We start from the raw sequence: 23,213 nt of genomic DNA on the forward strand, positions 1-23,213 counted from the left end.
CACCGGAGAACCCCCCGTCACCCTGCTCCCGGTCGCTCGCCGCCCCGCGGGGAGCCAGGGGAGATGCGCCGAGGGGCCCGGCTCTTCCGGAGAGGCTGCCGGGCGCCCCAACCACCACGAACCGCCACCTGCCAACCGCCCCAGACACGCGCCGGCCCACGCCAGCGGCGAATAGAAGTCCGCGCGCCCGTCACTCTTTTCCCTCAGCCAATCAGAGCCGGCTGCTGCCGGCGGGCGCGGCGCGGCGCAGCGCGGGGGTCCGCGCGGCCAGGGGGCGGGGCCTGGCGGTGGCGCCCGCTCCCTGACTACCTCCCCCGAGATGCAGCCGGCCCCGTTCTCCGCCCTTCCTTCCGGCGCGTCTCGCGCAGGCGCGGCGAGGTGTCCCGCATTGGTGGCAGCGGCCTCGTGCGATGATGACGCTTTAGGGCAAGGAGGAGGCGACAGGGCCGGGGCGGCGGCGGCGGCGGGGGTTGCCGCAGGAGGGGGGCGGCGCGGCGGGGCGCGGGGCGGCGGGCAGCACCTCGCAGCACCTCGCGAGCGCCGGCCGTTGCCAGGTGAGTGCCCGCGGGGTCCGCGCGCGCCTCGCCCCTCACCGGAAGGGCTGCGCGGCGCGGCCTGGCCGGGGGTCCCCGGTCGGGGGTCCGCCCGCCCGCTCGGCAGGGGGGAGCCCCGGTGGGTGGTAGGAATTTCTCCCTCCCTCCCACCGCTGCCCCTGGAGGACGGCGGGGCGGGGGTCGAGGCCGCGGCCGCCCCCGGGGCGTTGAGGAAAGGCCGGCGGTGGGCGCTGCCCTCGGCCCCGGCCGGGTTTTGTCGGCGCGGCGGGGAGCGGGCCCTGCGGGCGGGCGGCTCGGGGCTGAAGTGAGCCGGGCTTGTGGTCAGGTTGTTTGCTCAGGGGCACGGAGGAGCGCTTGGAAACGCTCGGCTGGAGGAGGCTTTAGGGCGGTGAAGCACTTTAAGTGGGTCAAGAGCGCTGTAAGTGGGTCTTGTTTGTAGCCTTCTGTACGCTTGTTGCTTGTCAGGACAGGGAGGTCTGCTGCTGCTCCTGAAATCCTTTTACGGAGGCGATAAAAATAATAACTCTTGAGCTTGCACAACACGGGAACGTTGCCTTGCTTGCAGAGTAGGGTGCGTGTTTGGGGGGGTGTGTGTTTGGGGGTGGGGGTTTGTGTGTATCTATAAACACTGGAGTTATCAACAGTAGATAACGTAAATATTTGACACTAGTGTACCTACAATTTGGATAGTCACAAGTGGCAGTTAATAAACTTCCAAAAAAGTTGTGGCTTTTTTTTTTTCCTGAGAGAATCAGGTATTCCTTTCTCATTTAGTTAGGATGAGCAACAAAGACTTTGAAACATATGGTAATTGACTAGAAGACAAAGAAGATAGGACAGCTGTTCTTACTGAGCTTTTCAAGCAGCAGTTGGTTTCTTTTTGTGTCTTAACCTTACAAATCAGTTGATTTAGTGGCTTTCGTGTATGTGTGTGGTGGCATATGTTTAAGAAAACTGTTAACATTAAATTATAACTTATTTGACATATAGGCTTTGTCACTTCATCTGTGTAAACTATTGTATGCACCTGTCATGCAGCAGAAAAGCTTTTCGATACTATTCCTTATTTAAAGATATATTTTGTTCCTAGTGCAGCATTGAAGGTCTATTCTTTTAAAATAGACCAGGTGTTATACAGTTGGCCAGGTCCTCTGGGCAAACCCTTCTGGGCATAATCTAGTTTTCAAGAGTTGAGGTCTTAATGTGTTATTTAAACTCTTGTTTTCACTCCCTTGCTGTAGTCAGTGTCAGGGAGTATTAAATTTCTGGTTGCATCCTGGCTGTGGTCTTTGCAGATCTGGAAGTCAGTGAAGAGCTGTGTACTGCACAGTCCTCTCTGAGTTATATTTTAAGAGCCCCTCAGCTTTCAGAGGCCTTTTTGTAGCATTTAAGTAGTGAGGTGCTTTCTTAATGAAACTACTTCACATTTGGTGGTAGCTGCTGTAACGGAGGAAAATACATTTATGATTGACAGAACTAGATTTTCGTCATGGAATTATGGGTGCAGCATAGTCATAAACCACAGTCTGCTTTCCTTGTTATCTTCAGTTATGAGCTAATATCGTTTATAGAAAAAAGGAAGTGATCATGTAGCGGTATTAGGCAGTCCCAGTTATGAAGATTTTATGCTGTGGCTCTTATGTTATTCAGGTAACTTATGTGCGAACTTCAGCTGTACTATGATACTTGTGAAGTCTGTGAGTTTGTGTTAGTAGGCAACTTGAAAGAAGTTTGTTGTTGTCTTGAAAGTGTAAGCTGAGTTGATTAACACATGGAAATGACTCCCTTGTCTGACCTGATAACCAAATATGGTTCAGTAAGCCTTTGGATGAGGTTTTTGGCAGCTTTGTGGTGAAGAGCATGGAGAATAGTTGCTAACGCGGAAAACTGAATTGGAATTAGTGATGGAGGAGTTAAAAGCTGCATCCCAACTCGGTCCACGTTTTCAAAATGATGCTTTCTGGGTATAAATCAGATATGAAAAAAATAATCTGGTATGAAGGAAGAGTGTATTCTTGGCATACTTCCTGAGCAAAATGTTTCATGGTGAAAATTCCTTCAACAGATTCGTATCTATTATATGTATGTTCTCAAACAGAAATATAAAATGTGATGTGTGTAGGAGCTTAAGTTATATCAGGTCTTCAAGAGAGCCAGACACACGCAAAGGACTCCCCCTTACCCCTGCGAACATGCCCACAGTCTTTACATCGATGGAGTTGCATTGGTGCTATTGAACTGGTGGCATTACTGCGAGTTTGCTCAAGTGACTAGTGAGCAGTGGTTTGGGCAGTTGTGGGTGAGGTTCAGACTTGAAGCCTGACTCCTGGGTACAGCTTAAAAAGGCTGGAATTTGAAAAGCCTGTGCTTGCTCTAGGCAGGAGTTTCCATTGATTTGTCATGAAGGAAAATTAATGGGGATTGGCAGGGCATGTGATGCCAGTGGTTTTAATGTTTGGATCTCTGCTGTTGTCTTATGTCTTCAGTTGCATGTTCAAGTAACTATGTCAAGTGTTCATGTACAAAGACACTCAATATTAGACACTAAAAATTTTGCAAGTTTTGCAGGTTTCCGGTTGTGTAACCGTATTGTCCGAGACACTGCAAAGAAACAAGGCTTGCTTTTGTCAGTGGAGATGCTGTCTGTGCACAAGGAAGATCTTGATAAGGAAACTTCAGGAGATCGTTGGATTACTATGCCATCAGCAATTCAGTTGCTTAAGTAGAAGTAGTTCTGAAATGGAAATAGTGGTTTTGAGTACTTACAATTTGGTAGTGTCTCTGTCTGAGTCATTCAGTGAATTTTCTGGCAGACGATGTTGGTAGATTTGAAAAGATGTTACACAAGATAATGGTAGTGATCATGAAAAAGTATTTGGGACAGTGTTTAAAGGGAAGACTTTAGACTGCATCGTTCTTGAAAAAGCTTGTTTTAAATGCCTGATCCTTTCTATAAGATGTTGTATTTCAGTTGGTTGTACTTAATGTGGTGACTGCCTTTGCTTTTTAAAACTATGCTTGTCAAGACAAGTTCAATAAAGAAATAAAGATTAAGAGTATTGAGACAATCAAGGTACTTTTTCGGCTTCTTCAGAAAACAGATTTCTGAAAACGTTCTTAACTTTCACTTGTTTATTTGAATATGCTCCTACTACCAGAACATATTACTTTTGAAGTAGGCTGCTGAAGATCGGTATGTAAACTAATAAGAAGCAGGAGGTGAGTTGTTTCCACATAGTTCCTGTTCCAGTGCTTTGAAAAGAATGATCTCCTGCCTTCTCTGTGGCAATAGCTTGGAGTGAGAGATTCAGACTTTTATCATCAGGTAACTGTAAAACTGAGCTGGAGTTTAACGTGCCCAGTGATTACATACGTTTTCTGGAAAGTTTGTCTCAATAGTTTGACGTAAAAATAAATTTTTTATCTTAGTCCACGTCGAAGATGAACCTCAAGGTTTCCTTTCAGGGCACAGTGACAATCTTTTTATATACAGAAGACTGCTCACCACATTGCGACATGGCCACTGGTGTGATAAGCAGACAGCCTCTATCAGGAAAGGAGGTGCCACACCTTATGCTGCTGCTGCTTGATAGGAAAAGTAGCAAAGGAGGTGTTAGCAACATTAAGGTGCTCAGAATTTTGAAGAGGAAATATTCTATGTTTAATACCAATTTTCTCTCTGATTTAACATGATTTTCCCTTGTAACTTCTTTTGAATTTTCAGAATCTTATGGAAATATCTGTCCTTCACTGTTTTTTATTAAGTGGCATCTGTTTGCGTTAGGATATGGCCAGGGTAGGAAGAAAACTACTGTCTTGGTATTGGTGTTTGGTTTTTTTTTTAAATTTGTAGCTTAATGGTTTCTGTAGCAGATGAAATATGTTGTAGGGTTGATGGGTATAAAATAAAATTAGATTGCAGTTGTATTTGTTGTTGCATGTAGCCATGATTACTCTTGTATTCTAGAGTTACAGATCTCTGCTGCTGTGTTAGTGGAGGAGAGAGTCTCTTTTTCTGGGCATGCAGGATTCTTTGGCCCCTGTGAACTGTACATGTGTCAGCAAATGTTTCAGGACTTCTTGTGGCTGCCTTATGGTTAAATTGCTTGCAGAAAGTTGTCTTCAAATGTATAGGTAGATATAAGGTTCACAGGCCATGTATTTCTCAGCATAGAAAAATTTGCAGCATGCTTCAGATGGATTTCAGTAGCTATGAAAATGCGATAGAGTCTGTTGGGATGTGCCAGCTGCTGTAGCTCTCTGTGAACAGGACTAATTAAGCCCTTGTGAGAACAGAAAATAGGCACTATTTAGAGGAAGAAAGTGTTGGAACAGGCAGAGCTATAATCGTTGGCTCTAAGGTACCTTTAGGCAGCAGTAAGCAAGAGAGTAGACAATTTACTTGCAGAATGGGCTGAAAGTCAACCCTGAATACTTGAAGTATGGCAGTGTTCTGCCAGCAGATCTACCTACATTGCAAACTTCTGTTGGGGCCTGCTGCAGGAAAGGCTGCTTCCTTTTTTTTGCCCTGTCTTAGTCTTTTCTTTCTGGCAGTATTTTATCTCAAAACGTTTAGCATTCATGTTTCTTCATCTAATGCTGAAAACCAAACTTATACTAGATGTAGGTGTCATAATGTTACAATGTCGCCTGTGTTTGAATAGGTCATGTAAAAGTCTAGCTGTCTTTGCCAATGTGAGTTGTCGTTTTTTCAAATGTAGCTATGTTTATCTGCATATATTCAAAGGTAAGGTGTGGCTAGGCTGATGTATCAGAAGTACACCAAAGCCCTTTTTCATATCTGTGCATCAAATTTTCCACCTTCCCTTCTTAACCAAATTAAACGCTCTTTTCCCCAACCTGTTTCGTTCCATCTACTTAGAGGATTGCAGAGACTGCCATTCCTTGTTTGAAGCCAAGGTCAATTGTGCTGCTCTGTTTAGGTCTAGAGAATGGTAATGTATATGTTACAGATTTCGTTAGGAGACCACTGGGTGTGTTAAGCAGTTCTCCTACAGGTTTTAGGTAAGGGTTGTTTTGTTGGTTGGAACCTTTAGTAAGCTTCACTCTGTTGTAATGACAGCATTCTGGTGAGGTTCCTGTTTTAGCTACTTACTGATGGACATGTTTATTGCTTGACTAGTATGTTTTTTCTCAAAATGTTGTCATGTGTTTTAGCAAATTGGATGTTATGGATATTTGAATAAACAGGCTGTTCTTCTGGAGGGAACATGCCATGGACCTTCTTGCTGTATGAAACATTTTCTTCACATAATTCTGCAGACTTTATTAAAAGGCACTGATTTGTGCTCTTTTGACTTCTTGTGCAAACTACTTGGTGGGTGATACTAGGTTTTGGGACCTGTTACCGTGATAAGGATTTCAAGCAAACATGTGTCTGTACATGGTTTCTGACTAGAACTTCTGGTGAAAATAGAATAGTTGAATTGAGGCTGTAAAAGCTGCCTTTTCAGAACAGATACCACCTCTGGCTTCTTAGGTTAAATCTGAATGGTAAAATTCCTTTAGGTAGTGGTAAAATACCTTTAGCTAATCTTTAACTCCTGCTTGTAGTAGAAATACTTGTACCTCTGTCTGCCATTCTGCAGTGGGAGATCTTTTAAAAAGCCATGCAATGCAAAAATAAGTATAGATGAGATTGGCTATACTCTCAGAACTGAGAGTACTGGCAACCCTTTTACCTTAAGGGAAAGGGATTTTAATATTTTGGACAAGGAAGTGGGTGGTTAGTAGGACTTGAGACAGAGCCACTGCACATGCATTTCAGCCTCTCTCAGCTGACAGTATAGGTATGCTTTTGTTATGAAGAATACTGCCCTGCATTTCTAGTGGGCTGCTTCTGGAATTTAGTGGTTGCCATTCCGTGATATAAGCTGAAGGGTGTACTTTTTCTGTTTTTCCTAATGCTTTAATTTATGTCTTGGTCTCCTCAGCTGGTGAACTTTGTGGGTCTGTATTACTTAAACAAATACTAGTACTGTGGAGAGAAGTTGTTGTTGGTGGAATCTGGTGTTTTCTGACATTGTGGGATGATATAACCAATTTGCTTGTGAAGAACAGTGTGCTTTGCAGATCGCTTTAGTTTAAGCGATTATTTGTGTATTTATGTATTCCCTAGAATGTCTTATAGCCTTGCAAGGCTGATAACAGCAATATTCCACTGTTATCAATATTAATCTTAGACAAATTGGGATGGTGGGTTTTTTTAATGGAACATGACTGTAGAAATAAAAGGAAGAGCCTATTCATAATTCTTATTAAAGTAGCTATGTGACAAAGTGCCAACTATTGGCTTTCTGCCTGCTGTACCTTCAGCAGAAAACAAAATGGATTATTTTCTGAGGTGGGTGGCCTGAGAGTTGAGAAAAGTCAACAGAAGCTTTACTTAGTGGTTTTCTGACCTTTATATTGTCCAAGGTAAGACGAGAATGATGGAAAAAGGCTTGTGTCCTGATGAACTTAATGTTCATGGTTAAGTGCAAGTGCTCTTTGACTTCCAGCTCTGCAACCTTTTAATAATTGGCAACCGTATGAATTCTGCAGCGTTACAGAAATAGTTCAGTAATGGATGTGTTATGAAAATATTCCTTTTTGTGAGCTTCACTAATGCAGTGAAGGAAGTTGCTAGGTATCTTAGACTTGATTGGTAAGGTATTTCTTAAGGGGCAATCTTCAAATACGTTTTCGGTATAGAAGAGGAATACTAAATTTCTCTGACTACCTGATAATTATGAGTTGTTAATTTCACTCCAAGGAAAGACATAAAGGAATAGTTTTTGATGGTGTGTTTGTTTTGTTCTCTTTTTAGGTCATCCTCCAGAAACAGAGAGTGTAATTTGCCAAAGACTTCTTTTCATTTTACTAGGATTTTTCATAAGTGTTCTGGCATTCTTATATCAACTAGGACTGTAGAGAAGGAAGATCAGTAATAAAACATTACAACTTTCTGGGTTACAAAAATCCAATGTGTGACTCAGTAGGAGGTGACTTGTTGCTAAAATAGTTGAGAAGATGTGTATTGGGTTTAGCTACTGTATCTGTAAATCTCTTAATTTGGCCTCGATCCTATACTCTGCTGTTTCGACATAGGATATTTCCTGTCTGCTGCTACGAAGGCAAACTCAGAATTTCAGGTTAAGCTGGTCCTTGATAAGAGAGTAAGAGAGGCTGACCAAATTTCACAGCACTTGCATAAATGTTTCTGTCCAAAACATCAAACTAGCGCGTGATGCTGTTGAAAATGCCAGTTATGTCAACTGATTTGGAAGGACTCCAGTACATGGGTCAGTGTAGGGAAAGGGAGATGATACACAAGACTGTCCGAGAAGGTACTGAAAAATCTCAAATACTCATATAAGGTCAGGGTCGATGTAACAGTACAACTCTGCATGACTGTGGGTAACCTAGGTTTGCTCTGGGTTTTGAGCAGCAGAGTCCTAAAATGCTATTGGAAAAGTGCTACAAGATGTTCTCAGAAGGACATTGGTTTTTCATTCTTATAAGCCCTTTCCAGCTGACTTTTTCTGTATTAGTTAACCGATTCAAATACCCCCTTGTTACACAGCACAGTAAAGTCATTGTGAAAAACAAAGCATGATTGCAGAACCCATGACTGTTTTCCTCAGAAAACTCATGTCTTGGCTCTGTTTCAGTAGCTCATTATTGTTTAAGTGCCTGAGGGCTTATCTGCCTGCAAGACTCACATGAATGTTTTGTGCAGTCTAAGGTCATCCTTGAAAAGGTACAATTCCACATTCCTGTTCTTTTAGCAGTAAGTATGATGTGTCCAGTAGTCCTTGTAGTACCACCTGAAATCTTATGACCTTTTAAGAGGCTTTATCCTATGTAGAGATTAAAACTCCGGTAAAACTCAGTGCCCCCTCCTTGGAGATCCTGTTTTGAGATAACAGAATATTTGAACACTTTCTCATTTCAGGCTGAAGGGACTCCTCAGCTGGGTGGCAATCCGAGTGTCATTGTAATAAATGTACAGTTCATGAGCATATTATTTGTTACAACATTCAAAGTCACAGGTGACAGTGGTGGTATTTGGGGTTGGCCAGAGCATAATGGCATAATTCCTACCGTAGAACGATGTTTAGTCATACTAATGATGGAGTAATTGAGAATTACTGGCACTTAAAATTAATTACTAGGTGGACATAAAAAGGGAAGGTGTAGAATGTATGCATTACTGCTGCTTGCATTGGAGACTGCCTCCTCAGGGGATGTGACAGGTAATGGACCTCTATCAGTATATTGTGCTGATGGTGATCCGGTCGCTAAGCAAACATGCAGGATGTGTATGCTAAACCTGCTGCTCTTCAGTGATTGTCCATCTGTCTTTATTCATCTTTGAACTTTTGATTTGATTGTGCTGAAAATCTTGGATCATCTGGTGAGTGGCCTAGAGAATTGGCTGTACTAGGGGGCAAGTGGTCTGTTAGTGAAAACCAGTTCTGCTTTCTGCTGGAAATATGGGGTAAGGAAGCCATATAACCTGAAGGCTTTAAACTATTGGGTGTAAGACTTTGTATAGAAATATTGCCAGTTGTTATTGAACATGTTGTAGTAGGTGTAGTGTTTGAGCCAGCTTTTCTGTCTTGTGTACTACTTGCAGTATGGATGTAGTAGGTTGTATAACTTACAGACCTTTCCTCCTCCACTGGAGTTCAGTGAATGTCAGTTTGAAGCTGGCATGTGAGTGTGGTATGCTTTACAACTCCAGTGACACAAGGTCCTAAGATAAACTCAGCCTTCATTTAGTGAGATTTTTATGCTCTAACAACATGCCGTGAAGTGAAGCAGAGAAAATGGAAATGTATTACAGGAAGTCTTCTGCATTCCTTGCTGTTTTCGTGCTCTAATATTTGTCATAGAGGATCTCTACCAAGCTCTGCTTTCAAACTCCCATGTGGACCAAAAGCAACATTGCATATGGCTTGACAAAAGTCCTTTCTGACTGACTTTAAGTGACCTGAGACAGATTAACATGCAGATTAATGTATTTGACAGTAATAAATCAGTTTTAACAAGTACTGAGGCAGAGATTTGTTTGGAGAGAGTTTGAATAAAATAAGGTATCTGGAGTTACATTGAACATTTTATTGAGAATTATGTAGCTGAGATTGTTAAAAAATTTCTTGCTTTCCTTGGTTTTGTGCTGATGCATCTTTATAGAATTTAGCCGTAACAATGTGAAGTTTTATTTAAGTCAAAGTTATCTTTGTGAGTAAGCCTACAAAAATCAAAGGATTCTAATTTAAATGGAATGCATGCATTTTGTCATCCACTGTAAATGTTTAATAGCTGCTGTATAGCATGCATACTTTAAGGATTCTGTTGTCCCCACCCCCCCGTCCCCCCAAATGTATATTTATCTAGTTTTAAGCTAGCTTGGAGAAACAGCCTTCGAATTAATTTTACATCCTTCTTGTAGGAATCTTGGACTGTAACCTTCCCAAGCTTGAATACAAACTTCAAGAACCAGTGACAAGATTGAGGTGAGAGAAACTGATCTATGCTTCCTCATAGACATCACAGCTATTTGTCAGAGAGCAGTAATAAATTAGAGGTGAGGAGTACTGGGTGTTTTGGGTAAATGTGTTTTAGTGGTTAAGGTAACTGCTGTGCGTTACTCCAAAGGGAAGGTACAAGATCTGTTTGTTTCATTGTTTCAAGTTGTATTTCTCAGGACTGATGCTTACAAGAAATTTGTAGTTTCTGAAACAAGATGACACTTAGTGTTACAAGCTTGGCTTCCAAATTGGAGTTGATGGTTGAGGTGAGTGCTAGGTACGTGCATGAGAGTATAAACCAGTCAGAGGCAGGACTTGAACTAGTCATTCTTTTTCCCCTTCAGGAGGGAAGCTGTAGCAGTGTGTCAGGTATTTGGCAGGGTGTTTTTTTGGGGTGGGTTGGTTTGGCTTTTTGGGGTCTTTTTAAATTTTTTTCCAGGTTTTTTCATTTGTGGGGATCAGTTGATGGGTAGTGCAGGTTTTGCTATGGGTGTGTTCATCGTATGGGTCGCTTGATGTGTCCTCCTGCTACAGGATGAAATCCTGACATGCGTATGCCAAATGTGCCAGGTTGCAGCATCGCTTACTGAGGTTTTGTGCTTTGTCCCTAACCTTTCTATTTATACCCTTTGAGTCTGAAGCCCAGCCAAGTTGCAGGACTGCTTACTGGTCCCAGGCAAGCTGGCCATTCAGGAGAGAAGGAACAAACTTGGCAAATGAGATTCTGGCCGCTATAGGGTTTTTCTGTTCCCTTGTTGTTGCTGGCCAGAGCATCTCAGGGTAGTGCCTACTGGCTTCTTGGATGTCTTTGGGGAGTTACTGGCATTGTTAGGGTGCTTTGTCTGGCATCCCTGAGAAATCTTCTATTTTGACCCTTATCCTTTCTTCTTTGTGGTTTTCATTTTCTGTCTCATTATCATTTGTCATCTTACCTGTTCTGTTTTATTTTTATTCATTAGGCCCCTTGCTGTCCTTCCTCAGAGGGGACTCTTAGGTTTTAGTGAGAATGCCAATCACCTAAGGAATAAAATAGCTTCTAAGCATGAATATGCAAGCAATGTACTATAGACATGCACTGGTATTTAAGGGCTTCTAGAGCTAGAGGTGGCTTCATGTGCTTAACATCCTTTGATGCATTTGTCTTCTGCATTTGTCCAGTGTCCCTGTGAATACTCATCCTAGTAGCAAGGAGTTCCAAGGTTTAGCTATTTGCTCTGCCAAGAACAACTTCTTTCTGTGTTTGAGGTTGCCATCAGCTAACTTTGATCTTACCTTGGCTGACAGGCAGTGCTTGACATTTCTACTTGTTGTTTTGGATGGTAGTGCTGTTGGAGTAGACATGAAGATTGGGAAACCTTGTTCTATGTTGAAGTCCTATTGCAATTTTGAGTGGTCAGCTCTGGTTTTAAATAAAACTCTTTGCTATTGCAAAGCAAATCCTTTCTCAAATAATTTAGTAAATGTGTAAAATGTGATGTAAAACATCTGAGCTATTACTGATTAAGTAGCCCATGATAAAAATAGACGCCAGATTTTGTATTTCGTAAATGCAAGGCTGGTGTCACTTCATACTTTTGTTTCCTTAGCTACAGCTGCTTGCTTGTCTACATAGGACGGGCTTGCCTGGTTATCTGGGCAGGTCAGTTGCCCTCCAAGATTTTACTTCTGTTCCCTTCTAAACACTAAATTCACAACAGTGACTACTGACTTTTCTTAGGACTTACAAATCTATCAGTGCCTACGTTTTTTCCCAAAAGCATGCATGCCGCTACTGAGCTGTCAATACTGGAAGAACCTTTGCTGCTTTTCATGACAGTATACCTGGGGATTTTGGAAATGGACAACGCAGTGTTTATGCTCTGTTTACACCTGACCCCTGAGTAGAGTTCTTGGCTAGGTTTCCAAGTACATCTTTGGCATACAGATTAGTGGTTGGCTCCTACGTGTAGCACTCCAGTCTCTACTGAGAAGCTTGGCCTGCACTTTCTCAGTATTGATGATAGCTGTCTGTCTGTGCACATTGGATGAGTCTGAAGAGCTGTGTTGCGTCTGTCACAGCCACAGATGTTGTAGCTGGTCTTTGCATCAAAATGACACTAGATAGCTTATCCTCTTACAGAAAGAGAACAAACTTTTACTCGAATGAGATGCCTTATTTGCTAACTCCATTGACAGTAGGTGTTGTGTCAGCATAAGGTATTTTTTTCTTCTTTCCAAAATAGTTTGTCTGAATAGTTCTACATGTATTAACACCCCTTACAGATGCAGTTGGGTTAGAGTAAGAGTACCTTCAGTGGGTATTTGAAAACTAGGACAAATAACTAGTCAGTAGTTTGCTGACCCAGTTCTTGCTTTCTGCTTGTGTTCCTCCTGTCTGGGCCCTCATCCAGGAAATCAACCCAAATTCCTACCCTTCTTACTCTTAAGAGCATGGATGCTTATCAACTTGGCCCTGCTTCCTTCCTCTTCTTAGGGCTTCTTAAAGAAATCAAGTGCCTCCTCTGATGTTTAGAACTTCTTTCTGCAAACAAAGTGCAGACAGTGACTGCTTAGCTCGCTGTTTTTGTGCTGTTGTAGGACTGTGTATATATATGTATGAAAGGCCCTCTGGTACAAAACAACACTGCCTGGGTCACCCTGGCACAAAGGGCTCCCTCTGGGGAAAGAACGCGTTACAAGTTCAGATGGCTCATTTGGTTGCTTTTCCTGGGGCTGTTTCAGGCTTTGTTATTATATTGTAATTTTCCTGTAATACTTTAAAGACTAACAATGCTCTTCAGGCGTGCAAAATGGGAGAAGGAATGGAGGACTCCATCCATATGTTGTAACATTCTTGTTTATGGGCAAGGAGGAAGCACCCCTTGTGTGTGTGTCTGTATGTATATAAAAATAATGTGTGTCTAAGTAAAGCCAATAATTTATCATTGGTATAATGGAATTCTTAATGATCTGACTCAAGAATCATTACTCTAGATTTAATTCTTAAAGAAAAATTAAGAATATTGCAGTTAGAGTACTTACATATGGGAAAGTGTTGCCAAATGCAGCTAAAATTGTAACACAGGCATTTTTTGGTTTCAGTCACTTTTCCTTGAGTGGCTTTCACTCTTCCACTGCTGCTCTGGGTCTTCAAGTCAGCTTTGGACTGCTGAAAGGGATAACAAGGTTGTCAACCTTGGGAGTCATTTGTTGGGATTATGATGTTGATGTTGCCTGTTTCTTTTTCCTCATTCTAGTATCCACTTGGGATTTTTTTTTTCATGTGTTTGCTAACATGCTTTTACACCTCTTCTCATTGGCCTGCAGCTCCAGGTTATGTCTGAATATACTATATATGGTATGCTTTATGTATCTTAGTAACTTTCTTTGTTATCACTAAAGCCAGATTTGTCCTGCTCCAGGTCTGTGTTTTTTTGACTGACCATCAGTGAGTTGTTTATAGCCATGGGGTCTCTGGTGGCAAGACTATGCCTTGTCTCTTATCTTACACCTGTACTCCTCTGCACCATGTCCTGTGTCTCCACTTCTCAGGGCCTTTGTTGTCATATTAGGCCAATATTTCTTGACATCATTGCAAATACTTCTTTCTATGGAGGATAACTGGAGGTTACATCAAAGGTAAACAAAAGTAGAATAAATTAGCCATAGACATCTAGTCAATTAGAGAAGCTGCTGTCACAGCTAAACCGAGTAAAAAGCAGGTCAACAAAAGTTCAGACAGAGCAAGCCTGACAAGCCTCAGTCTTAAGGCCTTGTGGCTCAATAGGGAGCTTATGGCCTGCTGCTAGCACTGTTAGTGCTGGATTACAGGGCTGATGGTTATGATTTCCTGTTCAAAGTCTGCAAATTGCTGCCTGTCACTCATGAGGCCAGGAAGGGTATTGCAAGCAATCCTTTGACTTCATGCTCCTGAGCAGGACTGAGCAAAGGATCCTGGAGGCATCCTCTCTTTTCTATCTTCTCTTGCCTTGTGGTGACCTGTGCAGGTTTGAGGGTAGCCAGTAATGCTTGTTGCATAATCTAGCCGTCATTACTTAACGTAAGTGCTTCACATAAATCTTGTATTTTCTTTTATGAATTTTATAATTACAGTAAATGCTGTATTCTGTGTATGATAAAGGTAACCTGGATGTCTAACTCCAACCTTTCTGTTTTCTGTGAAATTATGGTTTTATTTCTGTTCTGTAACAAGGTATTTTTGTACGTGTTGTTATTGTGTCTATTTCTTTTGAGGATTTTTTGCTTAAACTCCTGTTGTCACTGTCTTCTGTTGTGAGTTATCTACTGCAAATAGTTTGAAGTAATAAAATAATCTTTGCTTTCCTTTCATGGTGCTGATGGTCATCCACCCAATGTTACAGCCAGTCCTCATTTTACTAAACAAGCAGTGTAGCTCTGTTATCAAAGGGTGGATTGCAATTACATGCCTCAAAGTAGGGATAGTATATTTTTCACTGAAAGATGTAGAAGTGAAGTGCTCCTCATTGCCAGAGCTTGCTCACAGCATTTTTTTAGGCAGTTCCAACATGTGTTTGGCAGGCTTTTTTGGTTTGGTTTTTTTTTTTTGAGTTGGAAGAGACATGGATCACTTCCCTGCCCCCGGCTGTCTGAATGCATCAGTAAGTGATATTAAGTCATGCAACATATTATATATATTTTTGGGAAGTATATTCCCAAAATGCTTCCTGGTGATTTGAAAATTAGCACGTTTATGGTCTTAAACTGCTTCAAACTTAAAATTTACACTAGCATAACCGTGCTGATTAGACTGCAGTCTGCAGCTATACTAGCAAAAACTTCTGCAGGGAACACTGTTACACTAGCAAAATTTGTGATGTCAATATGGTAAAATAAACCACAGCAAGATGAATTTTGTGAAAGTGTCTTGGTCTGGGTCCTGTAGTTGTGTTTTGAGTTTAAGCTACATCCGTACTTAAAAGGCTTGCATGTACCCAGAAAATAATTTTGGTTCCTAGAATTCTAGCAATAATTTCAGAGTATCATAAATAGACTGTGGGTGTTTTGCCATCTCTCCTTAGTTATAGGACAGTAGAAAGTAAAAGATTAATGTAACGTTTCTGCTTTTGAATTACATCAGTGATGTGTTGTGATATTGGTGTCCTTGGTCTTGTCTTAGAATTCGAGATGATTTCCAACAATGTTACCAGGAAAGAAATGTGTATCTCAGAGTGGCACTAAATGGTAGAGGAGACTACAAGTTCACTTCAGCTTATTTCTTAACTCTCAACAACGATTGTCTTTTTATAGGCCAAATTATTCTTTGGCTATTACATTAAGGAAGTTAGATATGTAATTAATAAGTAACCCTTACTTAACCTGGTCTAGGTCTGGTCTAGAACTTCACCCATTTGACTAAATCTGCTTCTGACTGACATAAATTAGGTGTAGTCTAGTTACAGTAGATCTTTCTCTTTTACTTGAATTTTAGATGTTAGGAAAGTATCTGAAAAAGATGGTGCACCACTTGTTTGATTTTAGACTGATACAATGCTGTGGGTGTGGATATTGGCTATTCCTACAATGTTCTTGCAACATTTTTGCTACAGAAAAGCACCAGATTTTGAGTTGTCTGACTTGTGGCAAAACAACACTATGGGTTTTGAGGAGAGGAATATATGCTGTTTTCACCTGAAGAAATGCCATTGTTGAACATAAGTAAATGGAGTAAGTTTTCTTTGTTCTTATTTTTTTACAAATGTGAGAATGCAAGCATATTTTGTAGACCAAGCCTGTCAGCCACAAAATAAAACACTGATGAGCAAGCTCACAACCTCCTGAATAAAGCTTATCAAGATTATCAGCAAACTAGAGAGTAGGTGCTTCCAAAAACTGGGAAGAGTGTGATGGTCAGCTTTTTGCAACCAACCTTCCGAGATCCTCACCGCTGTATTAAAATCAGTAATCTTGGTAAGTTGTCTGGTTTGCCATGCCAGGTGTGGTCTGCAGCTGGTCAGCAGGTCATAATAAAGGCTGTGGTATGTACATGTATGACAATTAAAGGCTTGGGCCGAGAGATAACTGTCAGTCCATAACTGGTTAGGAACACACTGCCTATAAAATACATAAAGAATTAAAATCTTTGGTGTGTGGTCCTACCCTTTCTGCCACGTTGTCCATGTGGCTTCTCTGACAGTGCATTGAGCCAATTCAGTTTGCTAGTTTGCTAGAAAACAATTATCTGATTCTGCTCCCTGGCTTAACATCTTTCCAGACTGCCACCTGGAATGGGTTGTGGCAAACATCAGAGTGCCTTTGGTGGGGGTAACAGTGATGAGAAGCAGAGCTGTTTGCCCACCCAGGGAAGAGTGGGGATGCCCCCTCTTGGCACCAGCTAGCCCTTAAACCTGCACAGTGATGACCTCTAAGTAAAGAGGTGTCCAAGCAACCCAGTAAGAAGCACTGAAGGCAACTGTCTTAAATGCTTTTCTGCTTGAAGTTTGAAGCCTAAAGTGTGTGTATTCTTCTTTGGTTTTAAAAGCAAGGTGGTAACGTTTGTTTTTGTACAGACACTCCAGGTGCTGAAGCATTTTCTTGAGTTGCAAAAGGTCTCACGTCTGTTTCTAGAGAAATTCAAACCCACGCTTCCTAGGAGGAGAGTGTTGTATGTACCAGGCTAAAGGAATGTTTGCTCTCTGGATTGATGCTGTTGATCTTGGTGCCATTTACGTTCTCGTGCAAAGATCCTCTGTGTAGAGGAGTTAAATTAATGTAGTTTCAGTTTAGTAGTCTACCTCTGGATTTTAGTGCCTGCTCCAAAGACTTTGGTTTCTTCGTCTTCACCCAACAGTTCTGTGACTCAGATGTCCTTGAGGCAGTAGTTAAAAGGATGTATTCTAAATTTTCACTTAAGAGGAAAGTAATGTCTAATTTCAGTCTTTCACTTTCAGACAGCCTGTGATCCAAAGTGTTACTAACAAAACCCAACTGCATCTTTTCGTTGTTGGCAACTGTGAAGTAAGTTGATGTGAGTTAGCAGCATGCCATAGAAATAAAATCCTAAAAGGGCATAGAGATGGAATGTTTCTCACTTGGAGAGGCTGAGCCATTTAATGCAAAAAATGAACCAAAAGCAAGTTTCTTAGGTCTGTGTTGTAGATTTTTGTGGAATGTGATGTAAAAAGAACTTGAACTTCGGTTCCTTGTTTTGTACAGCTTTTGTGGGAATTCTCTTGGTTTTGGTTTATTGAAGAGTAAAACTAATTTACAGCAGTCATCCAGTCTGTAACAACCGGACATTGTGTGCTGGGCGTGGGCCAACCTCTGACATAACGCTTAACCCAGTTACAAAACCAGGGTCCAATTTGCAGTACAAATTGGACAAATGTTGTAACAATGTAATGGGATCCTCTGAAATGGAAGCATTTCGTTAATGTAGGCAGGCTGCTGGCTTGTTCCCTTTCTTTGGATCCAAATGCATCAGAATGTGCCTGATTGTTTGCCTCTGCAGCCTGCTGTGAAATAGCTTAGGCTGAAGTGTCCAGTGACAGTTTACAAGTTACAAAGGCAGCTTTTTTGCCACTGACCCTCTGCAGGAGTCTAATCTTTGTTTTGTAGATGTCTCTTTATCTAGGGAAATTACATCTAAGAGAAGAGGTGCTGGATTGCTTCCTCATTGTTCCTCATTGTTAAAGATGACCTCCAAAGAATTTTTACAGCTTGATTCATGCTTTTCTTTTAGGGTGCATTGAGAAAACAAGGTTTTCTGTGATTTTTTTCTTTTTTCTTCTTTCCCTGTGCATACATACCCTCGTTTACTTCGGTTTTGTCTGTAGTTTTGGAAAGTATTTGAAATGTTGCTGTGAATGTTTAACTCTTTAATTGAAAAAGTCAGCTCAAACATTGAAAGACTCTAAAAAAAGAAAAAAAAACAAAAACAACCCCAAACATAAAATCCCTTCAAGTTATACTCTTTTATCTTTCAATATTAATTTTCATTAACTTTTTAGGTGTGGCTTTTTAGGTGTAACTTAGGGGCAATTCACAAATCTACTTAAAATATATGGGCTGCTTATCTCTTCTGCTTTCCTTTTACATAATGAAAAAAGCAGCCAACCAGTGGATACCCCATATAGTTAATAAGTGCCCCAGCATGGGTTAGCTAGACCGCGTGTATGTGTGACACTCAGTACCAGTCTTCACTCGTGTGACAAAGCACTTGCTGTCTGACTTCCTTTTCCACTTTCTTTTACCCAAACTGTATACACCTGCCTTCCTTTGGCACTGGTGCTTGCCTAATTTCCCAAGTAAATGGACCAGGATGTTTGTAGGCAGAAAGTCAAAGATGACTGCTTCCCTGCCAAAAAAAAACCCCAAAGCACAAAACCTAACACCTTGCCAAACAGCTCACTGTTGATGAACTCAATTGAGCATCAGTACTGGTGCTAGGGAGGAAGGGAAACAGATGGGTGATAAGATGCCAGTGTCACCTGAGAATAATTTCAGCTTTTTCATGATGTTACTGAATACTGCTTGTGCTACTATACCATTTGGGAGGGGCTACTTGTGACAGAACCTCCCTACCAGAAGATAGTAGTAGATATACAATATGCCAAGAAAGCTACGTTTTGTTTGGTATACCTTATTTCAGGCAAGGTAGCTAGAATCAACTGTTTAAAGGCAAAAAAAATTGCCTCCATCACCCCACATAAGCTGTATTCTTATCACGAACAATCTGCCCATGGATTGTACAGGAAGTGCTTTGCCATTTGTACCTGTACTAACAGTTTTGGAAATGAAGTTTGGCCTGTTTTGTTACTAGTCCCAGTCTAAACAACTTCGGATTTGGTAAAGTTATTCAACCCAAAGGTGGCTTACTGTTCAATTAGCTTTGCTGTTCTACCGGCATGGATGTAGCTAGCCAACTAGTGATGCTGTTGTAGCTGTGATAGTACCTGCACACAGGCAAGGCAAAGTTTGTAGACTGAGCTAGTATCTCTTAAAAGACTTTCCAGGCACTCAAGACCTTCATTAAACATTAGTGAATGTTCTGAGAAATAATGTAGCCTGAAATTTTCATGATGACCTTCTGTTATTCTTAGAACTAAGCTCTGTTACGGAGAATGAGCTAATCTTATGAAGATCTGACCAGTGTGTATACATTGCTTATGCTAGTTTAATGGATGCTTTGTGGAGGATTAGCAAAGAGCGAGCATATAGTAGATGCTATTGCCCTCCGGAACAGGAAGGTTCCTGTCAGAAAGGCTCTTGGATCAATGAGAGGGGAATGGAGGGGTATGTAATTTTCATTCTTCTTCCAAATACCCAGCTACAGACAGAGTGAGATACCTTTGAAGGGATCATTCTTGTGCTGCTTATAGGAGGAACATACTGAGAAGAGTTGAATGCTGGCGAGATTGCTTTGCTTAGGGGTAGTGAGAGGTAGTCTGACCATCTGGGACTGTGGTTTATCCTAAAAACGGAGTGACAGATCTCTTAAATTCAACTACAGACAGTATCCTTAGCGTGCTGTCTTTGTTTTGCTACTGTGTGGCGTTGTTTAGCTTAGGTAGAAAACCAGTCCTTGTGCCAGGTGAATTCTGGGAGGTTAGAAGGGCTGCATCATTTATCCCTGGGAATATCCTGGAAGATTGCACAGCAAATAGTAACATCATCTTGTGGCACTTAAGTTTGTGCAACTCCTCTTTCCTTGTCATATTGAGGAGTGAAGCAATGTCCTAAATATGCTGTAATTGTCGATGTTGACTCCTCTGACATTGCACAATTGCAGTGAACTGCTGAAATAGTATTGCCATCTGATTCTGTTTTCAGAAAGATGATGAGTGTCTGTCAACATCCTGAAACTGGCACTGACTTTGCTTGTTGCAGGGTAAACTTCTGAACTGGGGTAGAGTGAGCAGCTGCGAGTGGTGACCACTTAGGCTATTGTCGGTTGTGTGGTGGCAGCAGCATATTAAGTCAGCTAATGGAGTGCTACATTTTGTCTTTATGGGCTGCATTTGGACTATGATAGTATTGAACTGGTAAGTCCTTTCTAAAAGCTGACTTAGCATTTAGAATTTTTCTATATTAAAAAAAACTAAGCAAACCAATCAGCTCTTCTTGGCTGATTGTAAACACAGCAGGAACTCACTGATTGATCTAGATGCTGATGATATGCCTATTATACATGCAATCATTAAGTAGATTTTAAGTTGTACATGGCAACCTCCTCTCTAAATGGAAGCTAATTTTAATGAAAGCGTTTAGTTTGTTGCATGCTACAAAAAAGTTAAAGGACTTTATATAAGATTTATAATCTCAGTGAAACACAAAACAAACTCTTCAAAACCTCAAGTGTTCTACAGCTTTCCATTTTCTAGTTTTTGTTTTCATGAACTGCCTAGTCTTAGAGAGAGAATGGGGCAATAAATCTCTTCATAATGTTTCAACCATCGTCTTCTGGCTAGATCCTACCGACCATACTCAGACTTCCTATCTTCTTAGGAAAAGGTCATCCTAGTCATTCAAACCCTTCACTGAGCTGTGGAGTCATAGAAACTTTACAATAGAAGTTAAAGACCATCTATGCCTTTTCTGTTCATAGTCTCAGACTGCTTTCTTTCGCTTGTGAACAAACAGTTCTGGCTATTAGCACTTCTCTGTTGGCAACTCCATTTTGCATTCAGGCATGTGTTTTGGCTTTTGTAGTACATTTTTAAAAAGAACTAAAACCCAGTAGCAATGCTTTTGGACTATCTTTTGGCTTACATACTGCTGCGTGCTCAGTAAGGGCAAACTTATTTTACCACTTAAAGGATCCTGCATGAAGGACAACATGGAAGCATCTTAGTTCATTGAGCAATTCCACTGTAATTTCAAGAAACGACGACTTCTATTTATGCAGAGCTCTAAAGTTCAACTCCATTGCTGAATGCAAATCTCACTTGCTGAAGATGAAATGCATCTTTTATTTTTAACCTTAGTGATTGCTTGGCAGCAAGTGCTAGTGAAGTGAATCTTCAAGGCCTGATTTAAGATGTCTCTTGGCATTCTTCTGTCTTACTGTATTAGAAGAACCTTTTGCAAGTGTCTTGGCCAAATGTGGTTAAGCCTGTTGTTTTGGTTGTTACTGTGTCTCTGAGCGCTCTGCTCCTACAGTGTCATAGAGATGATATAAGGACATGCTGTTAGGCAATATAGCAGGTAATGCAGCACACAATGGCAATTATATTGCTTAAAGCTGGTAGAAAGAAGAACTAGTAAAACTTGCTGGTTCAGTGTCCAATGCAAATTGAACAATCTGTGAAACTAACTATGGCTGTTTCAACTAACTTGTTTGAAATGTGTGGAGTATCAGGTAGGGGTGTGTGTGTGTGTAACTGTTATTTACAAACAGCTGCTTTACTTGCATTATTTTGGTTCTAGCTACAGCTTCAAACTGGTACAGCGTACTGTACTGAAATTTATCTCTTAAGTTGCCTTTTAATTAAGATAGCCAATAAGTTTCACTTAAAACTGTAGTTCTTGCTGCATACTCTTTTCTTTCTTCCCAAGATAAGTTTTGCCAAATGGCCATGTGATGTCTTCATGTTTCTTGCATAAAAATAGAAATCTGAATTGGCTGCATGAAATATGACAAAACCAGACAAGATTTCAGTTGTTCTGTGGCTTTCTAAATACTTGTTCTTGGTCTGAAAATCCACTTGCTCAACTTCTTTATTGGGCTTCCTGTGTAATGTTGTTAAACCTTGGCTTAAGTCTCATGGGGTGATAGTCCTGTGGCTCTTCTGTTTACCAAGTAAACAGCTGTGGCCATTTTAAATGTTACTTCTCAGATGGAGGTTGTAGACCCTGTAGTGGAGTTAGCAGGAAGGTGGGCATACCATCTGCTCTGCTGCCATATTGTAAACTTGCCATCTTGGGTGATTAAAGCAGTGTACCATACTGAACTCGGACAGCTGAGGTATCATTTAGTTCTGCAAAGTCTGTTACCTGCTTATTAGTGGCTCTCTCCTCTGGGGATTGCCAGGCAGCTGAGGGGATATATTATTACAAACTGCTGCGGCAAAATTAACTCTAGCACATTTGTCAGAGCTGAGAATTATCTGCAGTGATCGTATGTAAATGAGATTAGTCCCTGAAAAGGAGTACACTATTTATTGGCTTTTTGGAGGTGACATTTTATTACAAGGCTGCCAATATCAATCCCCATCTTATATTTTTAATTTGCCCTCCTACATTGTGACAAAGTTCAGCATCTTTTATTGGGCACTAAAATTCCAGTCTAATTATGCACCCTGGCAAGTTAAAACTTGTTAGATGGTTTATCTTAATGTTATGTGTTAGTCACATCTAAGTACTTAGATGCTATGATAGAATGACATCAAGCGATTAGTACAAAACAAATAAATTCTCATTCAAAGTGATTCTGAAGCCTCAGCTGAGCACTAATTCATTCTGAGGGCTTCTGGCATTCAGATTTCAAAGTGCTCTGGCTTTTGTGCCTCCCAAGGCAACCAGTGTCAAACAGGTATCTCTCATCTGGCTATTGAAGTGACCACCACACAGTGATGACAAGATAAACAGATAACCAGCAATACTCCTGGATGAGGACTCAGATTAACAGGTTGTCATTAGGTAATTTTCTGCAAATTTAATTATTTTTAGCATCTTGAGTTAAATTTACCCCAAATCCTTTTTGCAGTGTTATAAGTGGTAAGAAAAAAAAAAAAAGCTATTTTTGGGTAGGAAGTGTGGGTTATAGTTTTCTGGGGGAGTTATCTATTTCTGATTGCTGGGATGGAATGAATGGTGTTTAAATCTGTCTGGTCTAATTCCTTATACAAGCAAAGGTGCAGACCTATTGCTAGCATAATTGTGAAAATGTTAATTTAAGCAAGGGAAATAATTACTGTGTGTACTACTACCCTCCTTGCAGGCTGTTTAAAGCTAGTTACTGCTTGAGCTCTGCTTGCTTGCTACTACCCGAACAGCTGAACTAGTAATTAGTGTCCTAGTTTTGGTGAAACCTAGTCCAGGTGATTTGAAATGAGCTTCACACGCACAAAAAGCTGATAATACAGAGTGCCTGTGAGAAGTAGTTTATTTGTAAATAGTATTAACAGCCCAGTGTTTCCAACTTTGTAGAAATAAAGATAAT

At 41.0% G+C, this 23,213-nt stretch overlaps 1 protein-coding gene across 3 annotated transcripts in view; it reads left to right on the top strand.

Annotated features, from left to right (window-relative positions):
• The first annotated feature begins 427 nt into the window (after positions 1-427).
• Positions 428-23,213, top strand: part of ADIPOR2 (adiponectin receptor 2) — a 45,288-nt gene continuing 22,502 nt past the window's right edge. The window contains exons 1-2 of one of the 3 annotated variants that reach the window (XM_064458469.1): positions 439-554; positions 10,015-10,078. The gene's annotated coding sequence lies outside the window, so the exon portion shown is untranslated. Of the gene's footprint in view, positions 555-10,014; positions 10,079-23,213 lie in introns of all 3 variants that reach the window. The other 2 variants (XM_064458453.1, XM_064458461.1) reach the window with 2 other exon arrangements.

The sequence above is a fragment of the Phalacrocorax carbo genome, chromosome 1 (assembly GCF_963921805.1).
Source record: "Phalacrocorax carbo chromosome 1, bPhaCar2.1, whole genome shotgun sequence".
Lineage (NCBI taxonomy): Eukaryota > Metazoa > Chordata > Aves > Suliformes > Phalacrocoracidae > Phalacrocorax > Phalacrocorax carbo.